Below are 14,730 nucleotides of genomic sequence, written 5' to 3'. Positions count from 1 at the left end.
AAAACAAAACAAAAAACTCCAATGTCTACGTTTACTAGAGCACATTAGGCTTTATTTTTAAAAACAAAACCAGAAACCATATTAGCAATAATTTAGACCTTTGCTGTAAATCACCTAAACCCTTAAAATCTGTTCCAGGTTCAGTGTCTTTGGCAATTTCTCTATATGACTTACCTTCGGGTTTTCATTTTGGTAGTGTTCATGGGCAGAGTAATGCGTGCTTCTAGGTACTCCAAATATTAAAAAATAAAATCAAAATAACTCCTTAAGTATACAGGGTACTGATGGGGCTTGCATTCCGAGTATTGCGACACAAGGTGTTCTCTGTTCTAGACTGTAAATATTTATCTCTTGTCAAAGCACAGCAGTTACTAGTGGGAACTGATCTGGCATGCAAAAAAGTTTTCCTTAAGGAATTTGTTTCCTTTGATTTACAGTGTTATCGTATATTTAAATTCCAGGGCCTCAGTGTATAGCTCTGAGGCTTGTTCTTAACACTGGCAATGAAAACCTAAATTATCACAGCCTCTGAGTGCAGATAACCGAGTTCTGAGCATATGTTGCAGCCAACCAAGAATTGTGGGTGTGAAATTCAAGCAAACATAGGAAAAGGTACTGTCTTACTGCAGCTGCAGGAGGACTGCTGGACGAGAGGGACGCCCGAGGGCTTTCCTGGCAGGAGGAAATTTGCCTCCAGTGACGGCCTTTGGGGTGGCTGTGATGGAGAGTGAAAGCCCTGAGCGCGTTTCGTGGTCCAGCACGTTGCAATCGCTCGTCTCTCACGCACCTCTTCCTGTGGATTTTGTCTGTGTGCAGCCTCCCTGAAAGCAACCACCCACTGTCTGAACCTTTCTTCTGGAGCTCCAGTGCTGTGCGCCGTGCCCAGTGGTCTCTCGCTGCTTTCTGTGATGTTTACTGCTGGTCTGGAGGGGTCTGGAGGCGGCTTCCCGCAAGAAAATCTGCGAAGCCTCGCTGCTGGCTCGAGGTCCTGCTTTTGAGGAGTTGTAGGTTGCTTTAATCTCTCCGCAGAGGCTTACTTTTCTGGCTAATTGTTTCTGAGGTGTTGGGCCATACGTGGGAGACTTAGTGTGGAAAGGTGGTCTGATTTTTCTTTATTTACACCTTTAAACCTAGCTGTTGTCTGTGCTTGCTGTTTGGGACTGACAGTCGCTGAAGCTTGCATTCCCTGTGCTTGCTTGATAGCTGGCTTCCTCTCAGAAGAAAGGCCAAGGGCAGGTGTCCCACTTTCTTCCCCGTTAGGAAATGGGCTTGCTGAGCGAAAAGATAACTTACTGCAGCGGAGTTCGGTGTCCCTGCCGCAGTAGGGAAGAGCTGCTTGGCTCCCCAGAACAGTTTTGCTCCTAAAAGGGCAAGATGTGTGTCTCGGGCTACAGCCAAAGCCAGCTTTTGAGCTTGGTTTGGAGGTAGTAGGCAGATAAAATGAAGTGGGGAAAAAAAGAAAAAAAAAATCTTTCTTTGTCTCCACTGTCTACACGTAAATATCTATCTATCTATATATCTGCAAGGGTGTGTGTCTTTTCCCCTCACAACTTCAAGGACAGCAGATGGATGTCCCAGTATTGCCTTTCTGAAACAGCTCTTAACTTCTGAGGTTATCTGCTATCAAGTCACGTCGGCTTCAGTTCTAGCTCTGTAAGGTCAGTCTTCAGGGATGCACAGTCAATACAGCCTTTATTTTCCCCTCTCTCTGAAATCTTGTGTGAAATTTGCTGTTTTGGCTTCTGGGCAAGAAGCTCTTTCCTGGCTTGTGGAAGTGTTTGTAGCTGGTAATTGATGCAGCTTTGTCAGGGTGCTTTACAGCTCGATGTTGAGTCTTTTCTATAGTACTTCCAAATTAGAGTAGTAAAAGGTAAACGTTCAAAGTGATTCATAAATGTCGTGATATTCAGAGCTGAGACATTTTTTGAGTAGAAAACTTGGTTCAGCATTTCCTTGAAAGAGAAGCAAACCTGTCTTGGTCAAAGTGAGCCGTTCTGTGCAGTGCTGTGCTCGAGTGGTGCAGCTCACTTCAATACCGTATATTTTAGCAGACTCGAAGTAGTTTTCACACATTATTGGTTTCTTGCACTCTTGGTAGAAGTGGCTGCCTATTTGCATATTTACTGGCTTGTCTGCATGCAGATATGTCAGCAGCCTCTGCTCCCGTTCTTGATATTATCTCCCCATTCCGTTTCAGAAAGAAATTCTTACCGTCTCCTTCCCCCCGCTCCAGCCTTGGCGCATGCTTTGCATGCAGAGCGACTTGAGGTAACAAAGAGGCGTGCTTGCTTTGCGGTGTCTCAGGTTGCTAGAATTTAAAACTGGCAACGAAACAAAAATTTTCAGAGAATACTAAAATCCAAAGGAGTTGTTTGTCTCTTGTAGCGTGCCATAACTACCTTTGCATTTTCGCAGACTTCTTACAGAAGGGGTCTGAAGCACTAGCAGTGGTTGCTAACATTGGTTCTTGGGCTATTTTGTCCTCTTATGTAGTGTAACTTATTAGTCATTACGTTTGTGGTGACACGAGGTGTTTTTTTTAAATGATGATCTGAATACAAAGCCAAAGACTTTGTATTTTGCATTCCTTCCTGTTCATGTATTTTAGAGTACCGCACATGGAGTCACAACATGACGGAAATTCTGTACAGTGGAGCTGTGGTGGCTCATGGATGCTCATCTTGGAAGCCAAGCAATTTCTGCTGGTGTGTTAGCTGAAACTGCTAGCGTCTTCTCTACATGAAGATATTTAGGACTATGCAAATGTGCAAAAAAAAACCCAAACCAAAAAAACAAACAAAAATCCTAGGAGAGTGAATAGGTGATCCTGAAGTTTGGGCTACAGTGTTTTAATAATTGAGAGTGAAGAGGGACAAAACTAGCTTTAAATTGCTTTGCTTGATTCCTGCCCTGTCTTACAGGGATGAAAATTGTGTTTGCCATTTAGTGTGTAAAGCCATAAACAGCAGTATAAATTTTAATCTACAGCACCTTAGGTGAAATAGGATGGATCACAGAAACTTAACAGAATGTGAATCCTTGCGTATCTAAGCTAGGGATTTAAGCTTTCCTTGAGGATAGAGAGCTGAAGTCTTTTTTTCAAGTGGCAGCTGACAGTGTTTTAAAATCTACCTTTTAAAAAAAAAAAGACACTCAAAACATGGCAGATACTGTATCAGTCCTTGAAATATGTCCCAGTTCTTGTTGCTTTGCAATGCAGTTTTCTTATTTCAAGAAACAATTCTAATTTGTCTTGCTGTGTTCAAGTTGTGCAAGCAGATAAAAAGGGCTATATAAAATGTGGTCTAAATCATAAAGTAAACAGCTCTTCCTTCAGTCTGAGTTAAATAACAATCCCAGTGTTAGAAATAACAGCTAGGAAAGCTCCTGAAAGTTAGATGGTCTCTGCCTCTCTAAAGGTAACCTGCGAAAACTTCTTCAAAGGGTCTTGTCCTCTTTTTGCTTCAATGGCATTATAAAACTAATAATTCGGAAAAACAAACCCCAATCGCGTGAAGTATGGGTAGTGTCAGTTCTTTCCTTGCTCATGCCATGGTATTTCTTGCTTGTCAATTGCGAGCTTGAAATTTTTGACTGAGGATTCAAGTTTTTATTAAGGAGTGATGTTGGTCATTACAATTTTAACCCTAGGCAATTTCAACACACAAAGTAACATTGGTGGGGATTAACCTTCCCTTCTGGCCATGGTTTTGGTTTGAGAGCATGACTTGTAATGTGAAAGCAGAGCAAGTGGAAAAGCCTGCAACTTCTGTGCGTACGAGGGCATACGTTTGCTTTATCTTCCCGTGGCCATTGCTGCTTTTTTGAGTGACTGGCAGGCTCGTGCGGCTGGATGCTTGATGTCTCAGCAGCTTTGGCAGGTAAGCCAGGGATTGAACGGCATGCACAGGACTACCCTGTGTTCCTAGAGGTAATCCAGTGAGTTTTGGGCATGACCCGAGAGGCAGCAGGACTGCTGGGGAGATAGCAGCACTGCGTGGTGTTCAGTCCCGGCATAACACACATCAGGCTAAAAGCAGCATATTTTAGCAAAGGCATCTCTGGATTTTTTCAAAAGGAAAAGACTGCTAACTAATATGTTGCATATTTAAAAAAAAAATATATACGACAACAAAACCCTCACAGTTTAAGGTTCTTCTCATGGCAGAAATAGCTGTTGACTTGCATTTTAGTACTGTCAGTTATCTGAATTTCAATGTTTGACTGCCGGTTCTGTCATGCTTTTGCAGGTATATGTCAGTATCACTTTTCATATGCTGATGATGAGAGGAGAAAAGGTTTTCTGAAGGAAAAAAAAAAAAAGGCAATTTAAAGGCAAAGCTGTAGTTTTGTTCAATACACTATCCTTTATGCTCATATGTAAAATTTGGGGGTAGGCGATGCTGTATTGGGAAATGCTTTGAGAAAAGATACAAAGATAAATAATGCCCTATGGTTACCACAGATCATTTCCTAGGCTGTAGGAAAACAGAGGTATGTTAAGAGAAGAAATGCAAAGTAACACCAGAAGTTAGGTAAGGCTGGGGTCAATTTGTGGAAGATGGGGGCCATGAGAGACGTGGCACCTGTTCAGGAGACTTCTGCCTCATTATCCATCATTCTTACAGGAGCTGACACTGGGGAGAATGGGGTACTGGGGCTCTGCGATGCGTCCACTCCTTCAGGAGTGGAGGAACATGCACCTTTTCCTCTATTGCCATCAGAAATCACCGTCTTGGAGCTTGGGAGTGAGATGGGATGTGTGCAAGCAGAGGTGGAGGCCGTTGGTGCCGTAAGGCTGTGTTAGCAGGTACTCTTTGCAGGGCGTGTATGTCATCTAGATGTAGAAAACTGGATCAGCATTTTCCTCAAACAAAATGGCGTTTTGAAGGCTGACGATAGCTCGGAGAGTGTTTAAACCATGTAACCAGGGCATGAAAATGCTCAACGGAGAGGGGAGTGAAGTGGTTCTTCCCAGAGAGCGTGGCTGGATGAGGCTGGGCGGCAGCATGGCGAGCCTGTGGGGCCGGGGCGGTGGTGGGGAAGAGGGGGCTGAGATCTGCAGGGGCGAACCAGGCTCAGTGTGGGTATGTTTGCATCACAATGCATGAGTCTGGACCTATTTTAGTTTGTGGTGTTAGCGTGGTGGCATGGGGTTTCTTCCTTGCCAGAAATACCTGGATATCTGCGCTGTAGCTTAAAATACACAAATGGTTGTAATATTTTTCATGCCACTGTTCCGCAGTGAACAGCGGAAGGCTAAACGTCCACTTGAAAATGACGCAACTTGTTTGTGGAGACCTTGAGGCATGTTTCTTTCCAAGAGCGTGACAAAGGTCAGAACTTAAAAGCATGGTGCTAGTAGGTGGGAATGTCTGCATGGTTGGCATTGTGCAGCGTGAGCATGGAGAGCCTGAGAACGTGCATAATTCAGCCTCTGGTTAAACTTAGTGCTGGTTAAAACTTGCATTGCAATGTAGTCACTTCTAAAGAAACTCATTTAAATGTTTTACCAGACCAAAGAATTGCACAAGTTATGTGACAGAATTGCTTTAGTGTTCAGATTGTAAATAGCTTTCTCTTGGTAATCAGATAGCATTCAATTAAAAAAAAAAACAAACAAACCTAAACTAACCTTAAACAATGTTTGTTCTTTTAAAAAAAAGTTGATATTCTTTTTCCAAGTTAATGAAGTAATTAGCAGTGATTGATGACACATGTACTCAGCTACTTTATGTTGGTAGACCAGATGGGTTAGGCACAGCTAGTGACCAGTAATTCTGATTCCTTGTCAGAAGGAACAAGAAGTTCAGATGTGGGCAGTAACAGCTGAAGTACATGAATAGAAAAGGTAGATGTTTTTCTCTCTGCCTTCCCCTACCTATAGATGAGGATTTGAAAAACAGCCCTACGTAAAGATTTGTGTATTGTTTGTTTTCAGCAGTTCAGAAAGTTGAGCTAGAGTGAAAATGAAGTTGGAAAGCTGAAGGTTTTCAGTTGACTTTCAAAACTAATCACTTAAAGGTGTTGGTAACCTTTTTTTGGCTATACCATTTTACTTTGAAAAAGAAAGGGTGTTTGTGTGTGCAAGTGCATGGATAAGCAGGCAAAGAAACAGGTTTGGACTTGATGCACCAAGTCTGCAGAAAAATGGTGGCTGGGTCCACAAACTTCTGTCATGATCCAGTTTTTCCCCCTTGCTCTCTGCTCTGCTAGCAGCATGTAGAGATAGGAATTGGGAAATTTCTTCAGTGCAACATGCACTGTGAAGACGGTGTCAGCAGAACAGAGAGATGGCAGCACTGCTGAAATATTTTAATGTGACTTTAGTACAGTGATACAGTGGTAAATTTCAAAGTGTTGCTGATACTAAAAGTTGCATGAATTAGGGGGATCTTCATATTGTTAAGTGTTGAGTTCAGATGCATTGACAGGAAGCTTTAGCTGTTCCCGTGCTTGTGGTGGAAAGCTTCAGTTGGTGAAATGTGGTTGTCTGCTGGTCAAACAAACTTCGTGGCACTGGGAATGTTCATCAGAAGACTTTGATTAGAAAGAATATCCCGTTTTTATCACTTTTCAGCCAAGTATTTCCAAAGAGTTCTGACTTCTGCGCTTTTAAATTATTGTAGCTATTGAATTTTGTACTATTGAATTATTGCAGAGTGCTCTACAAAGGAGTCAAGAAATGAGACGGATGTTGTCCTTCACCTCACAGCATTCATTTACTTTCTGCTAAGCACTACTTTGAACTATCTGATTTGAACTCTTTCAAAAGCAGAAGTACTAGGATTAAGGAGAAACACGGAGTGAGGGAAGAAAAGGGCTTCAGAAATGGCCAAGATAGAGAAGATTTTTATAGGTAACTCTGCCCAATTTGTACCAATTCCTCCAAGGCTTCAGTAGCAGCTGGAACAGGCTCCCAAGGCAGACTTTTATCCTTTCTCCCTCCCACGCGGATCCATCTGTGAGACTGCTTGTTCTTGCTGCTCTTGCTGAGAAACTGGATCAAGCTCAGAAGCATCCTGCTCTTTCAGACCCTGTGCCAGAGTCTTGCTAGTCAGGGAGGGTTCTGTAATCCTGCAAGTTTACATATTCCCAGGTTTTACACATAGTCAGTTGTATTTCTCAAACTGCAGCTCTTCTATGACCCGTGTTTCTGCTTGAGTCAGAGGGGAAAAAAAAATCGAAGCAGTTGCCCACTTTTAAATTGGAGCTCCCACAGGCTGAACATGACTCCTAAAGATGATCTTGTGTTCACAGACTTGGATCACGTATCAGAGGAATTTAGGTTCACTTGTCACGTACTTGATTATAGAACCATAGAATATCCTGAGTTGGACGGGACCCACAAGGAACATCGAGTCCAACTCCTGGCTCCACACACAACCACCCCAAAATCAAACCATATGTCTGAGAGCAGTGTCCAAATGCTTCTTGAACTCTGGCAGATTTGGTGCCATGACCACATCCCTGTCCCAGTGTCTGACCACCCTCTGGGTGCAGAACCTTTCCCTAACACCCAGCCTGACCCTCCCCTGTCCCAGCTCCATGCCGTTCACTCGGGTCCTGTCGCTGTCCCCAGAGAGCAGAGCTCAGCGCCTGCCCCTCCGCTCCCCTCGTGAGGGAGCTGCAGGCCGCCATGAGGCCTCCCCTCAGCCTGCTCTGCTCGGAGCTGAACAAACCAAGGGACCTCAGCTGCTCCTCGTATGTCTTGTCCTCTAGACCCTTCACCATCTTCATAGCCCTCCTTTAGATACTCTCTAATAGTTTTATGACCTTTTTATACTGTGTTGCCCAAAACCACACAGTGCTCAAGGTGAAGCCACACCAGAGCAGAGAAGGACAATCCCTTCCCTTGACCTGGAGCAGTGCCTGATGCGCCCCAGGGTATGGGTGGGCCTTTGGGCTGCCAGGGCAGACTGTTTCCAAAAGCTTTTGTTGCCTCCACGCCCTTGTTTTTTCACTTGTGTGTATATTTGAGGTATCTTGTGCAACACTGCCTTTAGAGCAATACTTGTCAAGGCCCCAGAATGGAGCAGGTGCCAGAAGATCCCTTTTTCAGCTCCTTGGTAGTATTGCTCTTGGTGTGAAATCGTGGAGGTAGAAATAATGTTTATACTCTTGCATACTCCTAGCACTGAAAGACAAGAGCCACAAAAATTTGGGGGGGGGGGGGGGGGCGGGGTTGTGGTGTCCCCTAGAAGATCTAAGGGTTTTCTTTTTTAGACATGAAGGAGGGACCTTCACCTTTCAAAGCAGGTGTAATTTTTGATCAACGTGATGATTTGTGCAAGTATAGGTGTTGCCGCAAGGGATTTTGTGCAGAATATGCAAAAAGCACGTTCTTCCAAATAGCCCTTGCTGTAAAACTTAGTGAGGAAAGGGTGTTTAACTGCAGGCTTCTGCTAGGGCCAAGCTTTAAAAGAGTTAGGTACATGTTAATTTAACTTTGAAATGGGTGAAGAGAGATCTTCACTTCTGAAATATCAGTGTCCCATGTGTTCTTAGTTTTAGGCTAGCACCTGAGCTTTAGATTTATATCTGGAGATCAGTATGAGCAGCTTGCTCGCCTTTGAAACCCAACTGAAAAAAGCCTTGGAAAGTCAGCCTTTCTGAAGAAATCTGGGTGCCATGGACATTTGCAGTGCTGTGTTTCTTCTCATAAGCAGATGAGTACGAAACTGTAGAATTTTTTTTAATTATTTTTATTGAGAAGTTCTGTTGCAAATATCCTAATTATGCGTATATAGGCTTGCTATCCTTGAGTTGCTGCGGTTTGGTTCAGTGTTAATAAAGTAGCTCACAATTAGTGTTGTTTTCTCATTTGTGGCTGCTGTTCATGTTGTTTCCTTTTATCATTGGATGGTGATTTCAGTGCATGTACAGCACTGCTTGTATTGCAAAGGCTTGCTTAACAAGCCGCTGTATGAAATAACAGCAGGATTGCTCCAAAAGCAACTACTAGGGACTGTCTAGAAATGCATTATAGCCTTCCTTGGAGGAACTGTGTAAATACAAAGTAGGTATCAGTTATTCTTGAAGTCTTAATGTACACATACTGTAATTTAACACTTAAAGCCAATGTAGTTAGAGATCGAATCCCTTTTTTAACGCTACACCATACAAAACCTGTCACAAAGTTAAAATGTTTAGTGTGAGCATACAAGTAATAAATCCTCGCAGCGTGCACTTGAAAGTGGAAGTTTAAGGGAGAGGCGGAAACACAATATTTGTTCTACTCTAGGCTGTCATGTGAGAATAGCACTTGTAAGGGCTGGCACTGAAATGTCAGCACTTGCTAAACAAATGTGTGTTTTAATTCCTTGAAGTACTGGGTAATGCTCTGTATTTCTTAGATGGTTAGTACACTTAGGTCACTGTGTTGAGCTTTTGATCTTAAAAGTATGTGCCTCTAATTTTGCTACTGCAAGGTAAGGGTATAGAACAAGAAGTTGAGCAAAGTTGTGATGCCCTGCTGTCCAGTCTGGATCTGAACGATGACATGTATGTGGCTATTATACCGCTGCTGAGAAGCTGTATTTGAAATAGCTGCACTGGGTTGGGTGTTCTGTTTAGTTATTAGTCTAGCTGTAATGAAGCCTTCAGGTTCTCAGACTGATGCTGCTTTTTCTTCTTCCAAGTGGATATCTGAGTGCCATGAAGGAACTTCTGCCAGCTCACTTGAGTATTTTTAACTTAATGCACGTGTACTAACCTATTGTGTGGGAATTGATTTAGAATTTCATGTATTATTTTAGTGCAGTATAGAAAGCTGTAAGGAGTAAACATTTTGCAAGATGGGACTCTGTCGTGTCAGTGTATGGCAAAGCACAGGTGAGCACGTTTTTTTTGATGAAGGAAGAGCGCATGCGTTAGTGAAAGAACCAAATGTTTCCCACTTAAATTCTAGGGGAAAAATACAGAGTTTCCTTTCTAGCCTTTCCTCTGGGGAACCAGTCTAAGACTGGTGCAGCCTGAAGGCTGCAAACTTCAGCAGCCCCTTTGCTGCTTGTTCTTGATATCTTTGCTAAAACTTTGACAAGCGAAGAATGGCTCTTGCTGTGGGGCCAACCTTGTAGTCAGTTACTGCCTGATACTTTGTCCATGTAAAGGCCACTGTGCAACTTGAGTATTACCAGTGAATTTGTTGTTAACATGTAAAGCCAAAGTTCTTCCTTGGTGACTGCATATGTTGGTGGTGTGCTTTGTTCTTTGTGCTTGGTTGCCATGATCTTCAGCAGCATCCCAGATGATGTACCTGGGGAGGCATTTTGGAAGAGGACAGCTCTCTGAAACACCCTCCTGTGAGCCAGAGACTTGTTTTGTGGGTTTCCTGGCCTTCTGAAGAAGTGCTTACTGTTTATACGTTTGCTTTTGGAGTGAATGAAAACTTTTGCTTTCTCTAGCACCCGGAGTCAGTTTCTTAGTGCTGCTGAGGAGCTTGTCATGCTCCCTGTTGTAACTTGCCGACTGCTGTATCTTTGCTGCTACTTTCCTTCTAGATATCCATCTGAACTCTCTTCTAGAAAAAGAATGGAAAAACCTTCCTCTCTGAAAGAGGTAGAAAACAGTGACTGGTGATTTCTTCGTATTAATTATAATTCTGCAGACTGTCGCTGTAATATGTCTCAGCCATCTCTGTTCCAGGCTGAAGACTTATAATCTGCTTAGTGTACGCAAGGAATTTGTACCACGCTGCTGATTGTTTTTCTTGCTCTTTTTTTTTGCCACTCTTCTGGTTATCCTGTGTACTTGGAAATGGAGAGGGAAGTCTAGTTTTTCACCAAATATTTGTGATTTTGGAGGAACAGTAAACTTTTATTTGGCTAATACAGCAGAAAACTGGTGTTCTATTTTTAGTTTCTATTACTGTCAACTGTTCTAGTTGCTCTTCTGTCCACAGCTGAGCATTAAGTGGATGGTGCGTTTTATAGTGCAGTCTGTTTATAAAGTTCTTGCCCCTGTGGTACATCTTTAGAGACAGAAACAGTCTTCAGAGACTTAAAACTCTTTGAGAGGATGTCAGATGTTGTTTGAGGCTTGCAGATATGTTTTCGGTGACAGCTCTGTTTTGGGTATTGTTGAAACGGTAAGAAATCCAACGCTTCTGGAACTGGGCGATGCTTCTGTATCCTGGTCTCTTGAGACAGCTTCAGGAAAGTAGCGTGCTGCTGGAGAAGAGTTGAAGTGGTGTTGTCAAAGGGTTGCATGAGTCCTCAGGACTACCGCTGCTATTTTTGTCATCTTGCAAAGTGGTGGCTCTGGAGACATGGTCCCTGGAGGGAAGAGTCAGCCTGGGAGACTGTTTCACGCTGCCTGTGCTCTAAATAGATGTAGTAAATCATTTTGTGGTCATGCTAAATTATTACTACTCTGAACAGCTATATGCGTCCTCTCTTCCTTTTCTCCTCCTCCTTTCCAATATAGATTTTATATTGGCAGTCTTTGAAAAACAACCCCAGAAAAATGAAGGCAGCTTTTTTTTTTTTTTTTTTTTTCCCCACCCCCCTCTGGGTAAGGTTCTGGGTCTGTTGCCAGAGGAGAGCTTTAATCGATAAGCTGTGATGGAAGGGCTGCCTCTCGTCAGGTCTCTGGGTCTGTGCAAAGCAAGTGCGTGCTGCAGCGTTGGGTCGTTTGCAGGCTGCGCGTTGTGGGCAAGGGATCCAAGCAAGCTTCAAGCTGTGGTCGTCGTCATCTCGAGTAGAGCGTGTGGGATTAAACTGAAATCTGTTTGCCTGTTTATGCGGTAAGAAATCTTAAAACCTTGGTAGATTTTGGAAAAAAAATTCTCTCCTTCCTCACATTGCATATATAAGTACGGATGAATTAATGCTTTTTGGAAGATGGGTGTTTCCATGGCTTTTGGAGACCAAGCCCTGCGGTGCTGGAGTGCTGCTGCGAGCTGAAGAAGTGCCAGCGTGCAGAAGGCATTCTCCTTGTGTCGCTCCTGGTGTTGCCTTTGTGAGCTTGTCCTCCTAAAAGGCCATGTCTTGCCCAAAGCTGTTAGCATCTGGGGGCTCTGGAAGGCAGAGCAGCTTTCACTGGACCTAGAAGCGAACTCGGGAGCGCAGCGATGTGCGTGGCGTGCGTATGACTTGCACCGGGCGGCGATGCGTTGAGTCAGCGAGCAGTTAGGTTTTGTGTCAGGTTTCCAAGTGATCTTGTCAGCTCGCTGCAGTGTCGCCGTCTGAGGATGCTGGTGGTGTTTGTCTGACGGGGTCAGCGGGTGAAGCGAGGTCACCGACGTACGGGCATCCTGAAGCAACCAAGCTCGGCTTAAACCAGTCTTGGAGCCTAAACCTCGGGCCAGGAGTTTTATCTTGGCTCAAATACTCTGGTGATTTAAGCTCTGAAAAACAGAGCTTTGCAAACGCGGTTCTGCCAGAATTTTAATTATTGGTTATCGCACATCTGTCATCGTGACTGGCAGAGACACATCTGGGGAGGGCCGAGAAGAGGAAGGTGAACGTCCATGCTGTCAAAACAACTGCGTGGCGGAACGGCAGGATTGCTGTGATTACTTTTAAAATAAATAAATAAAAAATGAGAAAAGCTTTCGGTAGCTACAAAATGTATGGAAGTAGACTTGGAAAACTGTCAGATTACTCACGCTTCCTAGTTCGCTTGCAGTTCTGTATCTTAATTGTTGTCTACATGCCCCGTGGGGGGGGGGGAAGTGTTATTGGAAAGTGTACGGAGGGGATGCTGTAGGGATGGGTGGTGGAGTGGGGTCTGCGGGGGGCTTCGGGGGCTTGGGGTCAGACCTGCTCACGCAGTTGGAGAGGAAGAAGGCGAGGGACCACTGCTCAGGGTTAGAAGCCCAGATTTTTTTTTGGAGAACTGTTGAGTGGTCTTGTGTTTAGAGCCATTTGCCTTCTCCCCGGCCATCTCATGCACCTGCATATAGGTGGTTTGTTGGCACGTGTGGTGACCCAGCCTGCTGGCCAATTTGCCGTTGCTTTCTTTGCAGCTCTGGAAGAAGTACGTGCAGCCTCACGAGAGTGTTTTACACAGGTGCCTGCCTTGACACACTCGATGCAAGGCCTGCCTGCCGCACTGCTGAGGGCTGAGCATGCCCTGTGATGTGCTCCCTAGCAGGAGATCTTCTTGGAAAGCCATCTAGACCTCAACATCCTAGGCACAGTAGTAGAGAGCATTTTGCTTCTCCACATTTGAGAAATGTTTTGTGAGATAGTGGCAAAATGACAAGTTTACACAAGAGCTGTCAGGAGCAGGGCCCTGAGAACAACTCCTGGCTGCTCTAGAAATTTCTCGTTGGGCTGCGTTGAGTTCAGCACAAGCGGCAGCTGAAAATAAGAGGTTAGTGGTGAAATAAGTTGGGAGGTGACTGCTGTGCCTGTCCTGGGAAGGTCTGTTATGCTTATAATTTATTCAGTCTTCTAGAAGAAATGTAGGATTTTTTTTTTAAAGGTAATAAAAAATGTATACGTGAACTAAATCTGAGCATGGCTATTTTGTTGTCTCTGTTCTCCCTAGGCGCTAGTAATCTCCAAACATGCAGAAGTTTAATATTGTGGGTCTCCTTCATGCATGACTGAATTTAGATAGACCTCTGGGGGAAGAACTGGGGATAGGTAGGCCAGTGGTGCTGCTAAATGGATTTGCAGCTGCTGTGTCGGTTGAGTTTCTTCAGAAAATAAATACATCTTCTCATTGTTCGTGCTCTAGCCTTCATTCTTGCATCGTGTGAATGGGCAGATAAAAATCTATTAGCTCTCTTCTGAATTCTCCTTGTCTGCAGCTGCGATTGCTTGTGCCATAACATTACCTGCTAATTTTATTGGAAATGAATGATGTTAATATTGCTAATGCCTGGTCTTAGCTGACCTGACTCTTTAACAGGATGTGCAAATTAATGGAACTGGAATATCTTGAACACTTGAGATGGCAGAGACCTGTAGGGATTAGAAATGACACTTAAGTAATTTTCTCTTAATTTAATGTGTAACATAAAAGAGCATCCCAGGTCTCTGAAAATGCGAGACAGGCGGGGAAACTTGGCGAGTGAGTAGTAATGCTGAAACACTTGGGGTAGAGAGAAATGGCCATTTAGAGTTTTTTTTTTTTTTTTTTTTTTTTCTCCAATTGCAATACAGAGAGGATGGCCTCTTTGTTAAGCAGAATATGCTTAGGCAAACGAGGGAAGTACTGCCATAAATCAGGGCCCATGCAAGGCGACTGTGCTGGTATTTAAGTCTTAGACCTGCTTTGGCTAACTTATTGGAAAGCAACACAAATATCTAATGACAGCAGGGAGGGTAAAGTTGAGCATGGTAAGAGCTCTTCCAAGAATAGATGGGACTACGTGAAACGTAATGGCAAAGACGGACTGTGGACAGGTGCTCCTTGTGCAAGCAGTGCCTCGTACCGTAAGCGTCCTCCGCCCAAGGTTACGGAGCGCTGGGTGCGAGGTGCTTGCTGGCAGGGCTGGGAGGGCAGCGGCGCCGTGTCAGGCAGCGAGGAGCTCCTCCTGAGGCTGGTTGTCCTCTAATGCCTGGTCCTCGGGGGGCCAGAAGAGGTGGTCTGATGGGAGCCTCGGCGCTGCTGATGCGTTCAGGGCGAAGAAGGGGAACAACCCGTGCTTGTGTAATATTTCCAGCGAAGGAAACAGCTGGTTTAATCTGTTTCAGTAGCTGTGGCTGATAGCACCTATTGCTGGCAGGTCTCTCTGTTTATGCATGTTAAAACAGAGTAAGCTTTGAGATACCC

The 14,730-nt window shown here is 44.2% G+C and overlaps 1 protein-coding gene across 15 annotated transcripts in view; it reads left to right on the top strand.

Annotated features, from left to right (window-relative positions):
- Nucleotides 1-14,730, top strand: part of LOC118258970 (histone deacetylase 4) — a 251,621-nt gene that overhangs the window by 10,138 nt on the left and 226,753 nt on the right. The gene's annotated exons all lie outside the window — the stretch shown is intronic.

The sequence above is a fragment of the Cygnus atratus genome, chromosome 6 (genome assembly GCF_013377495.2).
Source record: "Cygnus atratus isolate AKBS03 ecotype Queensland, Australia chromosome 6, CAtr_DNAZoo_HiC_assembly, whole genome shotgun sequence".
Classification (NCBI taxonomy): domain Eukaryota; kingdom Metazoa; phylum Chordata; class Aves; order Anseriformes; family Anatidae; genus Cygnus; species Cygnus atratus.
Note: the sequence above shows the minus strand (reverse complement) of the source record. Positions and strands in the feature narration are given on the sequence as shown.